This window comes from Euprymna scolopes, chromosome 8, assembly GCF_053919585.1.
Source record: "Euprymna scolopes isolate OS-2025 chromosome 8, ASM5391958v1, whole genome shotgun sequence".
Classification (NCBI taxonomy): Eukaryota; Metazoa; Mollusca; class Cephalopoda; order Sepiida; family Sepiolidae; genus Euprymna; species Euprymna scolopes.
In genome coordinates, this window is record NC_136489.1 from 109,337,260 (window position 1) to 109,359,304 (window position 22,045).

General features: G+C 32.8%; 1 long non-coding RNA gene and 1 pseudogene across 1 annotated transcript in view; both read right to left on the minus strand.

Annotated features, from left to right (window-relative positions):
• Positions 1 to 21,456, minus strand: part of LOC145284063 (uncharacterized) — a 334,892-nt gene extending 313,436 nt beyond the window's left edge. The window contains exon 1 of the long non-coding RNA XR_013868794.1: positions 21,276 to 21,456. This is a non-coding gene — a long non-coding RNA (uncharacterized LOC145284063). The remainder of the gene's footprint in view (positions 1 to 21,275) is intronic.
• Positions 9,623 to 9,739, minus strand: LOC145284103 (5S ribosomal RNA; annotated as a pseudogene).
• Positions 21,457 to 22,045: the final 589 nt, after the last annotated feature.

A 22,045-nucleotide genomic window follows, 5' to 3' on the forward strand; every position in this document is an offset into this window, starting at 1 on the left:
CTAGTTTAATGAAACATTTTCCAAATCTTAAATACGACAGAACACCGACCAGTACCATGTTTTTGTAGGGTTTCGGGGTCACTTGTAATGAATTTGATATTCAAATCCGTCGCAAATTTACCGTTTGCATGGTATTAACCTCTGGACGGTCGCACTACAGATATATACAGTAGGAAAACTCTGAAGCTAAACCTAGGGGAGGGAATCCTCTTCAGTCCTGGGCGACAACCTTCCTAGAGTTCGTGACTCAAAAAAATTACCGGTTGGCAAACCTAAACTGCTTAAGGAGGAGATACGCCCTGTCTATCGCCCGGCTTTCATACTCCTTTGCCTATTGGCCAGGCGTAGAGGCGCTATCAAAGGGACTCGACAGAATCACCTAGTGGTCGACCTTGTTTCCTGATTAGGGCAACGAACGCCGTTTTACCCACTCCCGCCATATCCCATTCCCCTAAACTGGACATTAGGGGTGCTTCAATACCATATATGCCGTTGCAGTTGGACTGGGCTTACTTTGGTCTGATGAGTTGTGAGTACCGGTTTGACAGTTCCTGGCTGCTGGTGTACAATATCCGGATGTTTGTAGTGCCATGTCGCGCATGGAAACGGACCCTGCACTCATCCCCGGTGGGCTTTCCTAAGACCACAATCCTGTAGGCAAAGACAGCTGATGGTTTACTTGTATTGCATGTGTGATATTCTGCACAACCACTTGTCCAGCACCCCTCACTCACCTTTACTAAAGCTTTTAAATTAAATAAAATCGAGTGACAGTTCAATAAAAAAAAATCACGTTTAAACCAGGACCAAACTAAAAAAAAAACAGCCTCCTCCCTTGAGGCTAGAATTTACGAATATCCAAGGCTTAGAACTAACTTAGATAACGTTGAATCATTTCTCTTAGCATTAAATGAAACTAACCTACATTTTCCATTTCCTCTAACCATTTTAATATGCCTGGTTATCTCCAACTCTGCCGCAAGGACTAAGACAGACATATGCAGGGACTTGGAGTCTATATAAGTAACACCCTACCCACTAGAGAAACTAAACTAGAATCAGACGACCAGGCCTGTATCTGCTTCAGACTAAACATTCGACATAATATTAGCTACTTTTCTCTACCGCTCTCCCTCGACCCAAGACTGCACCCTGATAAAGAAAGTCTCTAACAGCATAGATATAGGACTCTCCCTCGATACTAGCGCACAAGTACATGTATTTGGTGACTTTAATGTCCACCACAGTAACTGGCTAGGATTCTCTACTTGCTAGCACAATACATAGCCTCTCTATATCTCATTCCATATCACAGACGGTTACATTTCCGACAGGTTTCCCAGACCAGCAAGATCACCCTGCCTCACTTTTAGATCTGTTTCTGACCACAGTTCCCTATGATTATACCACGAATTCCCACAGCCCACTCGGGAATGCTGATCATGCTGTGATAATGGTAGAAATATCCCTTAATTCTCAACCAAAAACTGAAGACCCACTGCTCAAAACAACGAGGTATTAATAAAATGCTGATTGGGAAGCCATCAGGAATCTCATCAGAGATGCCCCATGGGGAAGTATTTTTCTCTTCCAGCTGAGAAGTGCGCAAATGAAACCACTGAATGGTTCAAAACAGCAATTGAAGCATATGTTCCCACACGGAAATTTTATAGCAAGCCCCACTATCCCCAATTGTTTACTTCTACTTGTGCAGCTGTCATTGCTCAAAGGCAGCATGCGTGCCGCAAATTCAACCATCATCGTCCGGTTAGAATAGATACAAGTACATAGAAGCTAGAAGTAACTGTAAGAGAAAAATAGCGACAGCAAAGCCAGAATACACTGAAACAACCAGAAAACGCATCGGACCACAGAAATTAGAAACCCGGAATGTTTGGAAACCTACAACAGAGTAGTAAATAATGGGCAGTTAAATATTCCCCCACTATTAAATAATGATGAGGTCGTTTGCACAACAACCAATGGGGGTTAAACTGCTTGCCAGTCGGTTTGCCTCTAACTCCACATTGGACCTGCCACACCATTCCCTCCCTGAGTTTCCTTTGCAGACAGGCGCCACACTAACAGATTTGAAAATCACCTATTCTCAGGTACAAGTTATCATAACAAACCTTGACACCTCAAAAGCATGTGGACCCGATCACATCCTAGCTGTGCTATTAAATAAAATGCTTCGCTGAGGTTACTCCAGTTTTCTCCAAACTTCACAACAAATTCCTCAACGAATCTTGTTTTCCTGACTGCTGGAAAACCGCTTCTGTAGTAAAGTTCTCAAGAATTCTGGAGAAAGAACTGACCCATTAAATTATCGCCCAAGTAACCTTCTCCCGCATTCGCTAAAATAGGTGAGGCCTTAAATAATCAAGCTCTAGTCCATCACTAACAGCTGATAAACTCATGACCGATAATCAATATGGATTTAGGCTAGCCTGTTCCATAGCAGATAACTGTAATCTTTGAACATATATACGGTTCACTGGACAAAATAGGGGAGGGTAGAGCGGTATCCCTTGATATATCTAAGGCTTTTGATAGGGTATGGGACGATAATCTTTTAAGAAAAATGAGATCATATGATATCACTGGAAGAATACATAATGTAATTAAATCCTTCTTAACTAAGAGAAAAATCCAGGTTGTCCTTGATGGTCGTACATCTATAAAGTATAAATGCGAGTGTACCTCAGGGGTATATCCTTGGGCCTTTATTATTCTTGATATTCATAAATGACATCCTTGATAAAATTGTTTCTGAGATGGATATAATTGCTTATGACACTAGGCTCTATAGCAGGCATGAGGGGAAAATAAATGAACACATATCTAAGGAAATGGTAGAAACATTAGAGGATGACCTCCAATCTGTAGTAGACTGGTGACAAAAATAGAGGTTCACATTCAATGCTGCCAATACTAAGATTGTTTCCTTCAAAAATTACAAGAAACCTTCTCTGCCACCAATAGCAATGGCCAAGAACACATTACCATAAAGTACTTCCCTTAAACTCCTCAGCCTAACATTTACAGGGAACATGAGCTTGAATAAATACATTGAAAGCATTGCCAAGGCTGATGCTAAAAAGGGGAGCTCTCTCTACTGCACTAGAAAACTACTTACGTCTGAACGTATCCTGCCCCTACTATAAGGCCACTATTCGCCCATGTATGGACTACTGTTGTCACATGCATCTGCTACTTGTCTCTCACTTATTGACAGGATTCAAAAGAAACTCGCCAACCTGATAGGTCGTGAACTGTCATCTAGGCTTCAGCCTCTGTCCCATCGACGAGATGTTGCATCCCTCTGCCTATTCTACAAGTACTTTAATGGCGAATGATCTTATTAACTACAAGCACTTGTACCCTCTCGATGTCAACACCCCCGTCAAATCCCACAAGTAGCTCAATCACACCCCTTCACAGTAGAGACCCCTAGATGTAAGAAAGTCTTCTACTCCAATAGTTTCTTCCCCATAACAGCTAAACATCGTACCTCGCTTCTGGGATTCTGCTTTCCCAACTGTACTGACATGCAGAAGTTCAAGTGTAATGTGAACAGACATCTTGCCACTCATCCCCCTTCATAATTCCCCTGCAACTTATCTCCCCGATAGAGCCTCCCACTACAAAGTGGCACTGTAGCTTGTTTGGGATTAAAATTTGAATAAAATAATATTTTTTTGGTACACATTTCAAACTGAAAGCAGCCATTGTGCACACGATTTTGGTCATTATACTTGCATTGTTAGAAATATAACAAGAGGAATTTTGTCAGTCACACCAACATTTCTAATGCAAATTTTCCTTCTGAAATGTCCAACATTGTTATCATTTTTTTTTTGCAAATATCATGAAAGAAATAAAAATTTGGCAAAAAACAGGTCATATATCAAATCTAAATAAAAAAAATATAGTGGCGATTTTCTCCTTTAACATTTAACCATCACCTGGACGTGGCATGGGATTGTAACTGCATCTCTGCAGACAAACATTGTTGAATCATTATAACTAAATTGGAAAAAGGATTTTTGCTTCAACTGATAAATGTGCAATAAAATGTTTAACCGGAAAATTATTTTACTGAAACTATTGATCAATATTACACTTTAAAAAAGAAAGATACTAGAGTTTAAGAAAGATTATTTACACTCAAACAATTCAAAAGTTTGCTCAAAACTGACTCCTCAATTCTCGAACATTGTAATGAATGTCAGCAAAATACTGAGCACTTGGAAAAAGGCACTAGAACCTTTCCTACTGCAATGAGATATATGTGGGTTCAAATAAATAGATTTATATTTGAAAATTAAAATCTTCAATGTAAAAACAGCTATTGTGCACACTTTTATTAAAGTTTATTTTCAGTATTATACTTGAATTATTACGAATAATAATAACAAGTTGAATATTATCAGTGGCACTAATATTTCCCATAATTTCAATTTTCATTCCGAAATGTCCAACACTATTGGCATTTCTTTTTAAACAAATAACTGAGAAAAATCAGGCCATATATTCAATAGAAATAGCAAAAAACATTAGCGCTGGCCTTCTCCCTTAAACCGCAGCCACTACCTTAGCATAGTATAGGTTTGTAAGTGCATCCACGCAGGCGAACGATGGCACTCCTAAGAATCATTTAAACTCAGACATGTTTAATATTTTTGGGCAATATTGCATTATGTATTATTTTTCCTGTGATCCTAATCACGTTTTATTAATAAATATAATGATATTTTTCTGTTGTTGTTAATGTTATTGATAAATATAATTTTAAAAAAGTTAGGCATTTTCTTGAAAAAGATATCTGGCCCAACAGAAAAATGTGCAACAAAATGTTTAACTGGACAATTATTTTATCGAAAACTATTAATATTAAACTATAAAAATGAAAATACTAGAATTAAAAAGAAGCATTTTATTCACACACAATCAGATGTGTCGTATGCACTAATAAAAACGTAATTGCCATTTTGTTGCACTTTTTAAGATTTTAAATATTTATAATTTTTCTTATTATAAAAAACGATTATTGATTATAATTTTTGACAGAAGAAATAAAAGAATTGCATATAAAAAATTAGAAGAAAAATTTTAAATCATAAGAAAAATCTAAAATCAGTAAATTATCAATAAATTGTGTCATAATAAAATGCGTTTATTAGATTAATTTTTATTTGTAAAAGAAAAAAACGACATTAAAAAATCCAAAATTAGCGCATTTATTCAATTTTGTCATAAAAAACGATTAATTTATTAATATTGCTAGGAAACACGTGTTTTACTTCATAATCAATCATACATAGATTATGTCTGTAGTATGTGGAGACATTTTTATGACAAAATTTTTAATTATTTGCTGTTTTTGAATTTTTCATTATCGTTTTTTTTTTATTTAAAAAGAATCCAATAATACATTTTGAATATGAAATATATTGATGATTTTCTGATTTAAAATAGTTCAATCGATTTTTTTAAATTAAATTAAATTAAAATCAATTGAATGAATAATCATTTTTTCAAAATTTATTTACAAAAATTGACAATATTTATTGATATAATTAGATGATTTAAAACTTTTCGTCAAATGTTGTATATGTAATTAATTTTATTTCTTCTGTTAAAAATTATAATCATATAATAATGTTTTTTTTTATAATGAGAAAATTTATAAATATGTAAAATCTTTAAAAGTGCAACAAAATGCCAATTACATTTTTATTAGTGCATAAGGTACATCTGGTTGAGTGTAAATAAAATATTATTTTTTTAATTCTAGTATTTTCTTTTTATAGTTTAATATTAAGTTTTTGGTAAAATAATTTTCTAGTAAAACATTTTGTTGAACACTTTGCTGTTGTTGCAGACATCTTTTTCTTATATATATACAGACATATATATATATATATATATATGTGTGTGTGTGTGTGTGTGCGTATATATGTGCATGTGTGTATGTGTACATATATATATATATGTATATATATATATATATATATGATCTAAATTTAGCAGAATTCTCTTTTTTGAAAGAAAAAGACAGAAATATAATATTTCAAGATGGTAATCGTGCAAGAAACATGCTGATATTTGCAACTGATTAGCTCAAAAAATGTAAAGAGAACTATAATATATAATCTATCCAAGACAATCTCAAAATGTATAGTTTATTGGAGATTCACGGGGTATTAAAAAAAACAATGAGAATCACTTCATTTTTCCTTCAACATTGCAAGAGGTAGAGGTTGTTTTAGCATACGAACGATACAAAATTCATCTAGAATAAAATTGAAGTGTTGTATGAATACTTTTTCCGGTGCAGTCAATAATGGATACAAAACTGTTACCTATATTGCATTAAAATAAATCTGGTACTATTACCACTTAATATAAGTATGTGGGCAGCTTATTTCCTACATTCTAAATTAATAAGTTTGAATTTTAAAACACAGCTTCTATGCTTGAACATGGTTAACGAAAATGTTATAAAATTTAAACGTTGCAAATGAAAAAGTGGGCTTTGTTTACAAAATTTAAGATAGGAATGATTTTGTATTCTTTTAATTGGAATTTATTATTGAGATGAGTACTATTTATATTAATTGATTTATTTCAGATTATTATTCTCATCTTTCTTAGTTGTCTTACGCTTCCAGGTGAGAATTGTCTGAAGATAGAGGTTTCAGTCTTACCCAGAGCCAGCCAAAGGTTTATTAGCCAAGGACGTAGTGAAACGACAACAACTGCGCATGGCAGTAATTGCTGAGAATACAGTTAGAAGATTCGGAGTTCCTATCCGTCGCGGTTACCAGCTGAGAAAGGCCAGAGGAATAGTTGGCCGCACGTCGTGAAAAAACAACTAAGGAATATGAGAATAATAGTCCGCAATTTTGTAAACTTTTAACAGTATATTTTTAAATATATATAAGGGATATTTGTTCTAAATTTTTATATATTTTTTCTCAAATCTAAGTCTGTTTGTTGTATTTACAAAACGTTTCAAGAGGAGGCATAATATGAGACCAACCTGCCTCCAGAAATTTTAGATATTAAACGCGTGCTTTGACGTGTGTTAAAGTGTAAAATTCAAAACTATGTAATGTACTAGCGTCATTTACTTTGAAACAGAGGGTAATACTATCTACAACAACGTCTGCTACAAATAAAAACAATAAATAACAAAATAGGATTGTAAGGATTCCTAACAAGTAGCTGTTTTCATGCATGTGAAAAATAAAGAATAAAATGGGTTAATTTGTCTAGACACATCGGAGACAAAAGCTTTCGAGGCTTGCAATTCAATGCTGTCGCCATCAGTCGTATAATCACGATGTTATTTTATTTAATTTTATTTCTGTTTAGACCGTATTATTTAAAGTAGCCGCTGCCATTCTGCATCACATGCAGAGTTGCACAGTCAGAATTACAGTTGCCTGCTCAGATTGCATATAATCCATTGTCTAGTTTCAACAACATCCGAATTATCGTTCTTGTAAAAAAGACAACCTAAATTAAATGAACAATATGTCCGACACGTCACCTATTCTATTACTATGGTCGCACAATTTTTTATGTCTACTTCCCGTTGGCACAAGTATCTCCATTAAGCCGTCTTCATATTTTCTCTTTATATTTATCTACTAGTTTCGCTTCCGACGAAACTCTGAATGATATATAGTTTCTGACCTTTTTCTAATTGTATGAAATAATATATATATATATATATATATATATATATATATATATATATATATATATATATAAAGATATATGTATATATATATATATATATATACTAGTAGAAGTACCCGTCGTTGGCTGGGTTAAAAAAACAGCTTACAGAAAATGAACTCTGATTTATGAAAGTATGATAGGTTATGAAAAGAACGGTTGTAAAGAGATAGCTTCGAATTTGGGGATATCAAAACCAAAGCAAAATATGATGAAAGTAAAAATAAAATAGATAAACCCCATAATTTATTATACCATACCTGTTCACACTGAAACACTTATCACACTATTCTGTGGCTCTTTATTAAAAAAAACATTGTTAAACTTTGTGACATATTTCCATTCTATGGAGGTCAGGCGCGAACGAATACCCCATAATATTATTATACCATATTTCTTCAAACTGAAACATAATTATCAAAGTATACTTACGCAGATAGATATGAAAAGTCTTTATCAAAGTTTGTGTCTATTTCCATTCTATGGAGCCAGGCATGGACGCAGACCACACAATTTTATTATACAATCCCTATTTTAGTTAAAAATACTTAGCAAAATATTTTATGTACATCTATAACACTTGTAAACGTTTTTTTTTATTTTTATTTTTTCAATACTTTGTGGATCAGGCTCGTACGCAGACCCCACAGTTTTAATGAATCATCATTATTCCAGATCAAACATACCCATTCTTGTGTCTTGATACATCTTCTATCATTATATGTGATCAGTTTTCTATAATAGTCAATAATATAGAAGCCAATTCGTGACCTAACACACACACATACGCACACACACACGCACATACGTTCAGCTTCATATATATATATATTATATATATATATACATATATGTATAATGTGGTAATTTATGTATATATATATATATATATATATATATATATATATTCTCAAGTATTAAGGCCTTAGGATGCTCGATGATCGGGTGAATGTGGTCAGAGGGACAATATTGCCGAGATTGATAAATCAACAACTTATTTACATTAGACTTGAAGATAAACATATCGTAGTCATTTGGAATAGAAGATAACAATATCGTATTCATATCGTAGTCATGTCATAGTCAAGTATAAGCTGTCTTAAAAATCAACCTGAACACAGAAAATCAACATTATGATAGGCACACGCATACTTATATATTTGTGTGCGTAAGTATATATAATAATATATATATATATATATATATATACATCCATATAAATGATATTTATGCATATATATATATATATATATATACATGTGAGCAGATATGTATATATATATATATATGTGTATATGTATGTGTGGGTTTTCATAGATACACATTCATATATATATATATATATATATATATATATATATATATATATATACATATATATATATGTACATATATACCTATATATGTAAATGCATACATTTATATATATATATATGTGTGTGTGTGTGTGTGTATGTAAATACACATAAAATCCTTCATTCCATGTCTGTCTCTTCTTCTGCCTCTCACGTTTTCATTATATCCTTCTCCTTTTCCTCCTTTTCATTTCATCGATATTAATGTAGTTCGCAATTAACTTACTATTAATCGACTTCGAATAATGATTTAAACTGACTAAATATTTGGTGTATATATATATATATATATATATATATATATATATATATATATATATATATATATATATATATAGGCTTACTTCAGTCTTGACAGGCTATGGATACCCACTGTAAGGGTGCCTGCGCATGAAATTTGTGTGGCAAGAGTTGCGCAAATCTCCAACCACGCCTCTCCTGAGTCAACACTGTTGCATACCAATGGCAAGTTGAGATACAAGACGACTGGAAACAATGCCGAGATAAGCGGATAGCACATACAGCGCCTAGAATTCCCAAATGGTAACCCATCTGGTAATAGTCAGGCTCAACGTTGCTTAAGTTCGGTGATCTGACGGGAACCGGTGTGTCAACGTGATTATGCCGTATATATATATATATATATATATATATATATATATATATATATATATATATATACATATATATATATATATATATATATATATATTACAAAGATTTTACCATATATCAATGACCGAAGGCCAATCGATGATAATGTATATGTGGTCATCATCGGAACAGTATCTTATTAACCGTTAGTGGTAAGAATTTTGTATAATTTGATTATTTACGATGATGGTCGAATAAGAAGTTGTTTAATTTTGATTCGAAGACGACAATTATTATTGTCAGCTGGAATTCAGGCCAGCGGAGCTGTGTTCTACATGCGGTCAGTTCTAAAAAAAAAGATTTGTTAATGGAATCAACGTTTAGGTTTAGGCCCTGATAGAGTATTGCAGGTATTAGTGAGAGGGATTTTGTGTAGGGTATTTTTGTGAATGCCTATCGCGGGTAGGGGGACAGAGATTTGAGCTCACTCGAACACTTGCGACGAAAATAACGATAGAGCTGAGACATGCTCGCAACATTTCCTCTGTGGAAAAGAGGTTGCAGAGAAGGTAGAAAAGCATGACCTCCTAAATCACGAAATCAGTTTTTAACACTGTCTAAGAAGGATATATATCCATGCAACTCTTTCCCACAGGTGGTAAAAGTATTCAATTCTAGGACGTATTGGTAGGTAGAGAATGACATCGGCAGTGAGGTATATATTGGAACGGTAGAATGATATAAATATTGTTGTCGAGATATGACCAAACAAAGATGTGGATTCAAGTTGTCGAAGAAGGGGAGCAATGCGAGAAGGATACAAAGTCGTAGCATTCCTTCTGAAGCTAAGCCACGTTGAGCCCTGCTGTCACATCCAGTACTTTGCCAGCGCCCACGTGATTACACCAAAGGATCACCACGCTCTTCATTCCATCTAGGTACTCTTTGTCTTAACATTCAAACCGATCTTCAAGATGTGAGGTAGTATGATGTGGATCTCACCTGAAACCAAACTAAAGACCAGAATCGTTGCAGGAAACTGCATTAAGCTTTGCCCTAAAATATTGAACCGTTCTGATTTGAATTTTGAGAGTTCTGACAATGGGCCTGTTGTCATCACTTGAATCGGTAAGGAGCATGAGTTGTACAGCGGCGCATATCCGATCTCGCTAGTTGAACATTATGTAATTTTCAGACAAGATAGAAGGGCCTTGCGGTTTTCGGGATTTGTACACAACTAGCCTACTAGTAGGTATTATGTAACAAGAACGGAAAATCGGTTTTATCAAACGGAAATAGAATTATGTCGTCTTTTCTAAGGCGACAATTTTCATTATGTGTGTATATATATATATATATATATATATTAATACGTATATGTTTATATATATATATATATATATATATATATATATATATATATATATATATATATATATGCTTATTGCGACTTCTGGACGGAAGCTTGCCTCCTCTTCATGTGGATATCGGGCGTCCATTTTCATATAAATGGATTTTCTGCTCAGCTATACTCGTTCATAATAGTCCATTGATGCATTGCTCAAATACAAAATATTTAAGTTTATAAATATCTGCGCTAGACAAAACGCGTAAGTAAATGTTAACATATATCCTTATCATATATCTATATTTATATGTTATATATATAACATACTCGTTGTATGATCTAAGGCTTACACCCTTTCTCTACAATAGTAAAAGTGATATATGTTCGTTATACAAGTGTGTACATCGATTTCGTTCTGATAGAAGAGTCGGCAAGAATATAATTGTAATTTCCGTTCTTTTCCAGAATTGAGCACTGTGTTCTTCACGGATTTAAAGAAACATCGTGTCTAACTAAGCCCTTATAGGAAGCAAGTAACTCAAATAAATGCAGTAATGAAAGTGAAAAAAGAGATGGTGATAGAGAGAAAGATGTGCAGCTGTAAATCTCAGCTTGGATCAATCCCAAGTCTAGCAACACTACATACCGTGATAAACTGTGATAAACAAAACAGATGTCTAAGGTATGGGTGTGTACACTTGCTTCTCATATGTCTGTTTATCTACTTACTGAACTCACAATGCACTTCAAACTAATGCAGCATAATCTTTGGTAAATTAATACAAATAATTCATCAGAAAATGATGTAAAAATATAAAACCATTATAATTTCCTGTACATTGCATGGAGTAGATGTAATTAGGTACAAAATAACTGAAAATTTGCGAGAGCTATACACATACATACATACATACATACATACATATATATATTTATATATATTTATATATATATATGTGGGGGGGTGCGTGTAATTCGCGGTTAGTATTTTTCAGAAATTAAACAAACTATGACTTTATAAAGGATTAATACAGTAGCTCTAAATACCGAAGTAGGGCAAGATATACATTTTATTTGTTTTCCATAGGCATTACTACGTCGCCACCCATTTATGAGCATATTTTTTTTATTAAGGACTAAACTTTGTATAAGCAATATCACCTTTTTTTTTTTACAAGTAGTCACCACTTATCAAGTCCCGGAAGCCACTCAGGGGTAAGGGTTATTACGTGTACAGTACGGTAGTGTTGAGATTTGATAAAGTGTCTACTTAAGGGTGCGGTTCATCAGGAATTTGTTCAGGTTGTAGTCCGGTGGGAAACAGGCAGACGGAACAGAGTTCCAATGGTGTGCACTTCTAAGAAAGAAGCTTTGTTCATGGAATCTAAGTTTTGGTTTTGGCACAGATAAAGAGTGGGGGGATTTTTTTGTTTCAGCTAGACGGGTGTTTTTCGTGAAAGATCCGCGAGGGGGGGACCAGGGATTGGAGCTCAGACGAGCACCTGCCATGGAAGTAATGATAAAACAAAGACAGGCTCGCAACGTCTCTCTTGTGGGAGAGAGGTTTCAGAGAAGAGAAAAGGTCATCCTTCATTAAGCCATGAAGCCCATTTTGTACTCTGTCAAGGCAGGATAGAGTGTTTTATCAGCTCCTGGTCCAAGTTGTGGCAACAGTATTCCATCATTAGACGTACTTGGTTTTTATACAAGTAGAGAATTGCGTCAGCAGTGAAATATCTTCTGGAGCGGTAGAAGGATCCCACCATTTTCCAGCGACTTTGGCAATATACTTGATGTACGTGTTCCATTAAAGATCAGGAGTAAAGGTCAAACCCAGAATCTTATCAAAACATGAGGCCCCCCCATAGACGAGAGTCATCCATTTCAATTGATGGCAGATGGGGATCAGAGCGTTTATGATGTAAAGATAGGAGCTTGGTTTTAGATGCATTAAAGGAAACCAGCCACCTCTTACCCTATTGTAGCACGCGCTCAAGATCAGAGGAGAGAGAATCAGAGAGAACTTTGTCATTTACGGTCTTTGATGTGTTGCCATAGATGGTCGTGTCATCAGCACAGATGTGATCGAATGATTTAAGTATGTGTTTTAGTAGATCATTGATGTAGATCAGGCAGAGACTTGGGCCCAGGATGGAACCTGAGGGACTCCGGCATTGATACTGAGGGTTTCTGATTTCTGTCCATCAACCACTACTCTTATGAGCCTATCAGATAGAAATGCTTTAATAATCGAGAAAACATTTCCAGTTAACCCGTAGCTGGAAATCCTGGGAAGTAGGTCCTTATGCCATACTTTATCGAAGGCTTTTGATATGTCAAGAGTAATTGCCCTAGAGAGGAAGCCTTTGTCAAGAGATTAATTAATCCTATGAGATATAACCGTTAGCACATCTGCTATTGATCTAGCGGAACGGAAGCCATACTGTATGTTACTGAGAAGGTTATTTCTATTGAGGTGATTGACTACTTCTTCATTTAATATGGATTCCAGAAACTTACTCATGACACACAGGAGACTATTGGTCCGTACTGAGAGGGAGACGACTTATCACCTAAATTCTTTAATACAGGCCATACTGATGAGGTTTTCCAGGGTGTTGGAAAGCACTTCTCTTTAAGGCAACACTTAAGCAGTATGGGGGAAAGTTCTGGTTGAGTCTTTTTCAGCACTATAATTGGAATGCCGTCAGGGGCAGTTGCTTTATTGGAATCAAGGTTCTTGATTAGCTTAGCAACCTCACGCACAGATATTTGTTCATGACCTTCGTCGTGTAGGGTAGAATTAGCTGCAAAGTTCTTGGCAAATAGTTTGGCCTTGTCTAATGCTAACGAGCTGACCTCATGTCTATTGATGATGGTGGGGATAGAACGCACGCTTCTGTTCAGGATCATGTTTGCGATTTGCCAAAACTGGTGGGAACCAAGCCGCTGCTCAGCAACTTTGGATTTAACCAACTGAGCACATCGCTCCCTTGCATTTTTATTACTCTTTTACAGTGGTTGCTGGCGTTCCTGAAAGCAGCTTTAGTCACAGTGCATCTATTACGTTGGTATATATGGAAAAACTGATTTCTGTACGCAATGGCAGCAGCACAATCTGGGGAGTTCTCTACTTACTTGTAACTGGCTCCCCGAAACATGTTCAAGAATATGTTGCGGCATAAATTAATTCCCCGACGAATACATTTACATATGACAGATTATATCTAGTTTTCATAACAGTTTAGAGCTAAATAAATTATAATATATTATACATTGTGTTTAATAATTAAGGTGTCATATTTAATTAATGTCTGAGGACTATTTGAGTAAATTTAATTTAAATTCGATACGTTTTACTTTTCAAATAATAAAAATGCATGGTACAAATATCTTTGAAATACACTCATAAAAGACTATGGTTAAAAGACCTTGCTTTTTTATCGGCGAAAAACGTATAAATTATATCTTCATCTCCGATGAATTGTCTTACATGTTTATATTTTTCTCTTATTGGTTACTAATATTTTAGAGTGTACTAATCGATAAACCACGCGACATTTACCTACATACAATAAAAAATAGTCACAGGGGTTAGTCTTAATTGAAGATATTCTATTGTATAATATACTCTGTATTCTTGTTCTTTTCTAGAGAAAACATATCTGTTAATGGTTATACATTATACTTCTAAAAGTCTTCAAGATACATCAAAACTATAATTCATTAGTTCTTTTCCAACACTTTTAAAATAATGGTCAGGTAAGGTGTGTGTATTTTATACACGTAATGCACTTCCTTTATATACGTAATGTAGTTTCTTTTTATACACGTAATACAGTTCTATTTTTTACAAGTAGTACCGTTCTATTTGATACAAGAAATGTAATGCATCTTTATGCATTGAATACAGTTCTATTTTATACAAGTAATGAAGTTCTATTTTATAAACGCAATGCAGTTCTACTTTATACTATTAATGCAGTTCTATTTTATACAATAATGTAGTTCTATTTTATGCAAGTAATGTAGTTCTATTTTATACAATTATTGCAGTTCTAGTTTATACAATTACTGCAGTTCTATTTTAAACAAGTAATGAAGTTTTATTTTATACAGTTAATGCAGTTCTATTTTATTCAAGTAATGTAGTTCTATTTTCCACACGTAATGCAGTCCATATTATAAACAAGTAATGCAGTTCCATTTATACTAGTATTGCATTTCTATTTTATATGCGTAATGCAGTTCCTTTTAATAGATGTAATACAGATCTGTTTTATACAAGTGCAGTTCTATTTTATGCAAGTTAGTAATATTCTATATTATACAAGTAATGTAGTTCCACTTTATATACATAATACAGTTCTATTTTATAAACACGATGCAGTTCTTTTTGATACAACTAATGCAGATGTATTTTATATACGTAATGCAGATCTATTTATTATATTAGTAATGCAGTATCAACAAATAATCCAGTTCCGTATTATACTAGTAATTCTCTTTTATACACGTAATGCCGTTTTATTTATACTCTTTTATTTATTAATCCTCTTTTATACACGTAATGTCGTTTTATTTATACAATTAATACATTTTTATACAAACAATGCACTTATGTAAACACCGTATTAAGTTTGTTTTTGTTTTTTTTGTAATTAGTAGGTTTAATAAAACTCATTACATCTTTTAATTGATTGGTTTGGGCCTAACTTATATATTTAATTTGAGTTATATACAATCGTAATATAAAAGTTTTTAATGACTTTGTAATTTGAGATTAATATTTTCCTTATGTTACATATATATTTACTAATTCAAAGAAAGATTCCAATGCATATGTACTCCTGCAAAGTGTTTCTATATAATCCCCGTATGTAAATATTTAATGTAAGGGCAGATATATTTTCGTGTCGTAAGTTTACTCTCAATGACAGGCCAGTGAGATGGTGCTGGGGCGAATCTAAATGAAGTTCGCGTTCTATTGATTCGATTATGCGTACTGTCTAGTTGTGCGAAAAGAACTGTAGTATGGAATTATTCTTATGATAAGGCGTGTATATTTAATGCATATATATGTATGACATTAAGGAGCTTTGAATGTTTCACGTGTTGAGCTATATCGTCGTGATAATAGCAGGCACTGAAATGTCTTACCTGTATCTCATCCATAACTACACGTTATACAACTAAATATAATTCAGTTGGATTTCTCCCAGAAGAATGTCATACTAAGTGCTCCTTATTCTGGGAGGTATGTAGCCATGCGGATATGCTGAGTAACTCACGTAGACTGTTCGAATCTTAATATGTTTACACACACATATACATACATATATATATATATATATATATTTATATATATATGCATTAAGAGTATTGTGCCTTAAATAGTGAGCAAATTGTATTGGGTATTGCGTTAAAGGGTAATACGTTGTGGGATGAAGTGTAAACATGAAAAACTAATTAAGAAAGCGGCACGAACAATGATACAAGCACAGGAAAACACTGGCGTTAGAATGTTTCTGAAAATATATATTCAAGTTATATTCATTTATATTTTTTAAAAATTCGCCTTAATATTACCTGGATAATATAAAGTACAAGCTACTAAGAGGAAAGTAAAGATAACTTACTTTACTTATTAGCAAGGTCCTTTACATATTCCGTCTCCTTCGAATCATAAAATTCCTGTTGGAGCTATCGATTATATATTTTGAAATAGTTTGTTTAACAATCTCCGACAAAATGCCCTTAATAAAAATGGTGAGCCTTTCCTCAGCTAACAGCCATTCGCTGTATTGAAAATATATACCTAATTTGAGATAACGACACCCACGCGATTTATATCGTATCTGCATCCAAATACTGATCGATATCACCGTTATATAATTAATTAGAACATTTAGTGGTTACTATATATATATATATATATATATATATATATATATATATATATATATATATTTATATATATATATATATATATATATATATATATATATATATATATATATATATATATATATAGCTTCGTTTATTTATTGCTGTATGCGTGTTAATGACAGTATGTATATTACTTGCAATTGCAGGATCCAGTTATGTAACATACATTTTTATTTTACCTAAACGTAAATGATAGCTCCATATACGGTGGTTGACATAGCATAAAACAGTTATATCAGATTTGTTAATTACAAACCTACAATTAAAACACATATAATTTCTATATAACCCTCTTTCAATATGATGAACAAATGGTCTAATGGAAATTGTATAATAGGTTTAATATATCATCAAACTCATATCAATGGTTTCATGTACTATTATTACAGCAACAAAAACTAGTTACATCAACAACGGGTGTCGACGATAGATATATTATCATAGCTGGATGTATGTTTCTGTATAGATTGCGCAACAGATGATACACGTGATACCTTTTCATTTTGGTAAATAGGCACAGCTAATTTAATTATGCTATTTGTATAGTTGAAAAACGAGTTAACGATTTAGAAAGATGAAATTCAGCTTGGACGAGAATATGCGACACGTCAAAAATATTTTATTACTGAGATATTGAAAAGTGCCTCCATTGGTCATTGAATCGGATGGTTTACGAAATGATCATTAAAAAAAAACAAAAACCTTTGTACTCCAGAAGATATCATTTTAGTTTATCTCACACATTTTTAATTCACCAGAGTTGATCTAGATACTATATATATTTTTTATTGTTTCTGTAATCCTTAGAGATGAGGTTTTATAATTTGTGTATTTATTTTTCTGTAGGCTGTCAACTTCTGCTTCATCTTTATAGTTGTTTTTGTTTCGTCAGATTTCTGTCAGCTCACTCCGCTAGTCTTCTTGAGATGATCAGCCGGAGCGGGTTCAATCTCACCCAAGCAGGTCGGAGGATAAGTTGCATAAAATGTGACGAGACAACAACTATGGAAAGCGGGAATTACGGAGAAAACAGTTACAAGAGCCAACATTTTTATCCCGTCGTGATTTATCAAACTGAAAAACGGACAGATGATAGGTTGGTTGAAACATAATGAAAGAAGAAGAAGAAGAAGAAGAAGAAGAAGAAGAAGAAGAAGAACAACAACAACAACAACAACAACAACAACAACAACAACAAGAACAACAACTATGGAGATGAGAATAACAGATCTCAAAAAGGATTAATACTCACCTTATTACTTAAACGATTATCATCTTAGCTATCTGTGAATTTCATTCGTATATTTGAAATGTATTCAGCCACTCCAAACATTTCCCTCAAGATTTAGTAAGAGAATGAATGTCTTTCTTCAGCTGTTTTGTTAAACAGCCTTATTTTCACATACAATTTACATAATTGACACACATTTTCTAAATTTACTATTGAAATTAACGTAAAATAGCGTAAAAAAGTGTAGGACGATTGGATACAACCATCGATAAAGTAGGACAAAGCTCGTATTATTCAAGTAGTATGCTTCAACACTCGTCACTTATGTATTCTTTCAGAATCTACTGTAGTCAACATTATTTAATCAGTATGTTTTATACATATGTGTCTATATCTGTGATGAAGATATACGTACAGCAATGAAAACTATATCAAAAATAAGATTTCAGGTAGTGAAACGAAGATTCTTCTAGAGATTACTTGTCATAAATTAATCTTTCGATGGTTTTGTTCAACCAAGAATAAGTCGCAACTGTGCTTCTCGTCTAAGATTCCGTTTCAATACAAGAAATGCATGATTCGATATCAGTGTCGCTAGGCTGAAAGCAAAGCTTGGTAGCAAATATTTTGACAATAACTACCATATATTGTTTTCAGTATCATATACTGAACATAAATACCGTGTGTAATACATGTCGGTTTCGTTACGTGATTGTGATCTGACTTGATTGAAAATTATATTGTCATGCTTGTAGCCAGTGCGAAAAATAATTGACACTACTAGCTACAGGAAGTTCTTAACCATATATAGATACATACATACATACATACATACATACATGCATACATACATACATATATATATATATATATTGATCATGTAAGTATATTATGAAGATATATAATAAGACATATACCTATCAAAATGATACAAATTTTGTTAGTTTAAAACATTTAATGTGTTTAAAGTCTTAATCTTCTTGGTGACCAAAGAATGACGGTGATAAGATTGTTGCTTACTACTTGACGAAGAGAGAAAGTTAAAGCCGTGTTACTTAATCAAAGTGCATTGCTAATAACCCTAATAAACCTAAATTCATACATATATATATATGTGTGTGTGTGTGTGTGTGTGTGTGTGTGTGTGTGCGTATGGTTGTGTGCCTGTGCATATTAAAGTGTTCCCTTCATAATTAAATATGCCAAAATTCAGTTTAAATATAACTATTCGTGTGCATAATGGAAGTATATTTTACGTACAACTCATATAAAATGTAAGTGTAACTATATATATATATATATATATATATATATATATATATATATATATATATATGAAGGTGGATCTAAGACATACATGGACATTTTTGAGTATCTACTCTCCGCCAATCGGATTACACTCGCGGTAATGTATGTTCATTATAACATGGTCTTACAGTACTGGACATTCTTTACATCTTTAACCTATCTATGTAAACGTATACACTATATTTTCAATTACTTAAAGTCCCTCCCACTCTCTCTCTCTCTCTCTCCATATATATATATATATATATATATATATATATATATATACACCAATTTTACTTTTTCTGGACTACTTGAATTATCTACGTACACATCTATATTTACTGACTGCATATGTGTATTCATAAGTGTTATATCATATAGACACGGTTTTTATTTACTTATAACATTATATGAATATAAGATTGCATTTCCCTCTCTCCTTTCTCTATCTTTCTCTCTCTCTCTTTCTGTTCCTATCTTTCTCTCTCTCCCCCTCTCTCTCTCTCTCTTTCTCTCTCTCTATCTCTCTCTCTCTCTCTCTCTCTCTCTCTCTCTCTATATATATATATATATATATATATATATATGTATGTATATATAAAGAATTTAATAGCAGTAATGCGTATGTTTTATAGTTGATTGGTTGTTATATTTTTGAAATTTACTCAATAACAAATCAAATCATGAATGCAGTGATCCTGATCCATAAAGACGCAACAAGACGCCGCCATCATATATGCGTAGATTCATTATGTCGTTTTCTGCCAACGTTCCATGTTCTTTTTTTTTTTTTTTTTTTTTTTGGCTTGGGAAATGGGCTTAAGTTGTTACAAACTTCAACTCTGAATAACATACGTCTGTTTCTTTTTAATATGTTTTGATCACTGGATGGATACATTTTTGGTACAAGATAATGCGTATAACCCCATGCAATAAAGTAATCTGGGGACAAGAAACGATCGTTTTCTATGAATGGATAGTTAGAAATCAAGAAAACCGAAACTAGATTTTATAGTCCTTCCCAGATCATAGATTACTCCAACGCGCTGCGAACTATGATCCGGTATTATGCGGTTTCTTTATCGGATTTAATTTGAAACACAATACATAGAGAACAGCAATTTTCTTTTAATATATGACAACTTACATTTTTCAAGTAAGTTCGAGTAGATAACATATTTACTAGGAACAACTTGCGGTTTAAAATAGGCTAGTTGAAACCAGATAATACAGCCGTAAACCATCTGTAAGAAATGCGTAATTAGAGAGAAAACAAATAAAAATAAACTCAATCTAATTAGATGTATGATATAGATACATGAATGTGCGTGTGAACGTATATATATATATATATAGACACACACACACACACACACACATACAGATATATGGACATACATAAATGTTTGACGAATAGAAGTATACATAAATATATTTAAAAATATTAATAGGATATACATATACACATAAATATATACATGTTTATATGTGTAAAATATGCATATATATGTGTATATATAAATATATTTATACATATATATGTATATATATATGTATATTTATATTTAGATATATAGATATATAGATAGATAGATAGATAGATATATAGATATATAGATAGATAGATATGTACTGCCATGAATAAATAATGTAGCAACAGAAAATATTTAAAACAATTAGGAGAAACCAACTAGGACGAAAAATATTTAAAACAACAAAGACAAAAAAAAATTAAAGTCAAAAGTGTTTAACTTACTTGCCGCAGATATTCCATCTTTCGTCTCAGCGCTTGACAGTCATTCTGGTTCGAGCATCTACCCTCTTACTGTTACCCAGTGTCAGTTGGATACGTTGAACGGAGCTGAGTCGGGGTGGGTACGTCGATGGTGACTTATGGGCAACGGTAGCGTTGATGCGACTAAAGTAACAGTATGTGTTTGCATTCTGTACTACCGGCGCCGGCATTGGGCCACTAATCTATTGCACATTCGCATATGAATATATATATATATATATATATATATATATATATATATATATATATATATATATATATATATAACGAATAGAACAAAACTACATACACACATATATAATTATATATAACTATATATATATATATATATATATATAGTTATATAGTTATATATATTTATTTATATATTATAAAATACATATGAGTTGTGGTTTTTTCTTAGATATATGTAGGTACGATATCTGTATTTTGTAAATGTTTATATCAGTGGGTGTGTGTCTGTTCATTGGGAACAATAATTAACCTTTCCAAATACATACACAAATGCTTGATTTTAATACGTATGTATGTGTCTATATATAGAAGTTTATATTGTGTAGATAGATCTTTACTTATATAGTCTTTGTTTTTCTCTATCTATCGTCTAAATAGTAATTAGTGGCAAACCAATTAATCTCTTATTCTTTTTTTCCACGTATATCTATCTGCCTTTATATTTATCCATCTATCTATATATCTGTTTCGCTCTTTCTATCTGCTAATCTATCTAT